At 41.1% G+C, this 3829-nt stretch overlaps 1 non-coding gene across 1 annotated transcript; it reads left to right on the forward strand.

Annotated features, from left to right (window-relative positions):
- The first annotated feature begins 1157 nt into the window (after positions 1–1157).
- On the forward strand, positions 1158–1241 carry Trnas-cga. The gene is given in 2 exon segments: positions 1158–1197; positions 1207–1241. It is a non-coding gene; the product is annotated as a tRNA-Ser (tRNA).
- Positions 1242–3829: the final 2588 nt, after the last annotated feature.

Here is a 3829-nt window from a genome sequence, read left to right on the forward strand (position 1 = left end):
ATGTACTTTCTACAGAGAGGAAGCAACGTATTAAAACAGTCACAACTGTTATAAGTTGCAACTGGTGTTACCTTACAACAGCTAAAGGGGATTTTTTCTCGTCGTACTATACTGATGGAAATAAAAAGTAGGACACTATGTAGCAGCAGTACCATGTTTATCATATGTTGTGCAACTGTTCATCACATAATGGGTTCAAATTATGAAGTTTTCAATCCATTTGAAACTAGTGTCCACTATTAACGTCAGTGTGAGATCTGAACCCTAACAGCAAAAATACAGCTTTGCATTCATTGTGACATCAGCCTCCGAATGTCATGTTGAGAAATTTCTTGTCATGCCCGAAACACTTATTGTGTCAGTTCATGAAGCCAGCTTGCTGCAAGCTACGAGAGTAATCCCAAAAGTAAGGTCTCCTATTTTTTTATAAGTACATAGGCCTGTTTATTTCTACAATGGTTCACATCAGTTTACAGCTTGAACATTTAGCTATTTGTCGACATAATCGCTATTTCTGTCGATGCATTTTTGTAGACGCTGTGGCAGTTTTTGTATGTCAATGTCATACCAGCTCGCCGCCATGCTGTTCAGAAAGTTATGAACCTCTTCGTTCACCTCGTAGTATGGAAACATATGTCTTCCTGTCGCATCACAGACATGCTTATGAGTGACAAATTAATGGACTAGACAGACTACTCAAGACCCTGTATATTTCTCAAAACAATTCTGGTGCGAACTGTAGTATGGGTTCTTGCTTTATTCTGCTGGAATGTGCCATTTGGCACCCTAGCCCGCAGAGTGATTCTTGCCACGTACTGGTGAGCACTAGAGATTTCATCAGCAACTACCTAATAAGTGCTGATATCACGCACAATAGATCCCCATACCGTGATTCCGGGTGTTGATAAGGTATATGTCTCCCATGCTTACTCTTCTTAGCAGGTGGGAAGTGTAGAATGTCGGTGGGCACTTGGAAAAGAAGGACAGGGAGGCAGAGATGGAAAAAGTGAGGGGGGAGGGCATGTTCAAATGGAGGGAGGACAAAGATATGTTCATACAGTCAGAAAGAGGGATGGAGAAAACGGAAAAAGTGAGGGGAGGAGGAGATGGAGAGATGTGGGGAACGAGTTAGACACATAGTGGTAGGAGGATGGCCGGCCTGTGTGGCCGAGCGGTTCAAGGCGCTGCAGTTTCGAACCGCGAGACCGCTGCGGTCGCAGGTTCGAATCCTGCCTCGGGCATGGATGTGTGCGATGTCCTTAGGTTAGTTAGGTTTAAGTAGTTCTAAGTTCTAGGGGACGGATGACCTCAGATGTTAAGTACCATAGTGCTCAGAGCCATTTGAACCATTTTTTTGTAGGAGGATGAGGTGGATAGACAAAGGGAGGAAGAGGTGGACAAAGCGAGGGTGAGGAGGCGTGTTCAGTATATGTATCAAACCCACAGGTGGACGCAGAGAAAAGGTTAGTTATCAAAATAATTAAAATGACAATTACAGTAGTGCAAATTTACGTTTTATTGCTATCAGATTATTATCGACAATCCCAAGAATAGTGAAATCAGTCTTCACATCATTTACATACCGTCATTTCAAAGACTTTTGACTGTTGCAAATACATCTGTTTCTTTTCCGCACTTAACCGTTACGTTTCTGTCGTTTATTATAGAACAAACACGAAACCATCCTGCTCCAGCAGTATTCTCCTTTGGGGTGATTTAGAGGGGTGTAGCTTGAGGTTCTTTTCTCAAAGTACCACTTCAGCGTGGACTATAACATCTTTTTCAACGTGGTCATCATTATTGCACTCAAATTCGATGTTGTATTGCGTCCATATTCGTTTTCTCCCTCAGTATTACTTTCATCTTCCCAATAAAGTATCCTAAATACCTCTTCTTTAGATGACTTTTTTCTGTCATTTTCCTCAGATATAAGTGACAAAATAAAAATAATCTATCACTCGCCTCCTGAATTTATAATTTTTTTGTAATTATTAGATCTGTTGTTCTTATTATTTTTTTATTATTTCTGTAACAGTAGCACCTTTATCGCCATAAAATAACTTCATAAAAAAAGAAAATGTGGAAAGAGATGCTTATAGGAACCTTATACTGGGCATGAAGTGTCCCAGCAATGTTGCTAGTGCGAAAAGAACCACTTCAAACCAGTTTTCAGCTGCTACTATCTAAAGATTAGCTTTAACATCAAATGATGTCTTAGAAATATTTAAAATCGAAATAAATGGTGAATGCAGCTCCCAGTTAAAACTGTTTTGTATCTGGTATTATGGGTATGGGATCGCATATAGCCTGAAAATTGCTTCTGGTGTTCACCATGAAGATCATCAGCGAAAATAAGTGCGACATAAATAAACACTGTATGGCTCACATGATATCAAACCGATCTGTGCTGAAACCATAAATCTTGACGAAATTAGAATTATATTAATACCTTCAGCTGCTGACGGGCGTTGATATATATCAACGGGCACAGGTGAAAATGTGTGCCCCGACCGGGACTCGAACCCGGGATCTCCTTCTTACATGGCAGACGCCCTATCTATTTTTTTTTTATTTTTTATTTTTTTATTTTTTTTGTTTTGTTTTTTTCTGTTTGGCCGTTGCGAACATCACATGACATCCGTTAAAGTTCGTTTGTTGATCCTTCCACTCAGTTTTTTATTTCAGAGGCCAACCAGCTCTCTGACCGAAAACGCTGAGCGACCGTGCCGGCGTCCATCTGAGCCACCGAAGGCACAGAGGATAGCGCGACTACAGGGACTATCTCGCGCACGCCTCCCGCGAGACCCACATTCTCACCTTGCACGTCCACACACTACATTCGTAGTGTCCCACCCCAACACACTCATTACTCGCGGAAGACATATGACATATCCGAAAGAACAGACACCATGTGTTGTTGTTGTGGCCTTCAGTCCTGAGACTGGTTTGATGCAGCTCTCCATGCTACTCTATCCTGTGCAAGCTTCTTCATCTCCCAGTCCCTACTGCAACCTACATTCATCTGAATCTGCTTAGTGTATTCATCTCTTGGTCTCTCTCTACGATTTTTACCCTCCACGCTGCCCTCCAATACTAAATTGGTGATCCCTTGATGCCTCAGAACATGTCCTACCAACCGATCTCTTCTTCTGGTCAAGTTGTGCAACAAACTTCTCTTCTCCCCAATCCTATTCAATACCTCCTCATTAGTTATGTGATCTACCCATCTAATCTTCAGCATTCTTCTGTAGCACCACATTTCGAAAGCTTCTATTCTCTTCTTGTCCAAACTATTTATCGTCCATGTTTTACTTCCATACATGGCTACACTCCACACGAATACTTTCAGAAATGACTTCCTGACACTTAAATCAATACTGGATGTTAACAAATTTCTCTTCTTCAGAAACGCTTTCCTTGCCATTGCCAGCCTACATTTAATATCCTCTCTACTTCGACCATCATCAGTTATTTTGCTCCCCAAATAGCAAAACTCCTTTACTACTTTAAGTGCCTCATTTCCTAATCTAATTCCCTCAGCATCACCCGACTTAATTAGACTGCATTCCATTATCCTTGTTTTGCTTTTGTTGATGTTCATCTTATATCCTCCTTTCAAGACACTGTCCATTCCATTCAACTGCTCTTCCAAGTACTTTGCTGTCTCTGACAGAATTACAATGTCATCGGCAAACCTCAAAGTTTTTATTTCTTCTCCATGAATTTTAATACCTACTCCGAAGTTTTCTTTTGTTTCCTTTACTGCTTGCTCAATATACAGATTGAACAACATCGGGGAGAGGCTACAACCCTGTCTTACTCCCTTCCC

The sequence above is a fragment of the Schistocerca piceifrons genome, chromosome 6 (assembly GCF_021461385.2).
Source record: "Schistocerca piceifrons isolate TAMUIC-IGC-003096 chromosome 6, iqSchPice1.1, whole genome shotgun sequence".
Taxonomy (NCBI): domain Eukaryota; kingdom Metazoa; phylum Arthropoda; class Insecta; order Orthoptera; family Acrididae; genus Schistocerca; species Schistocerca piceifrons.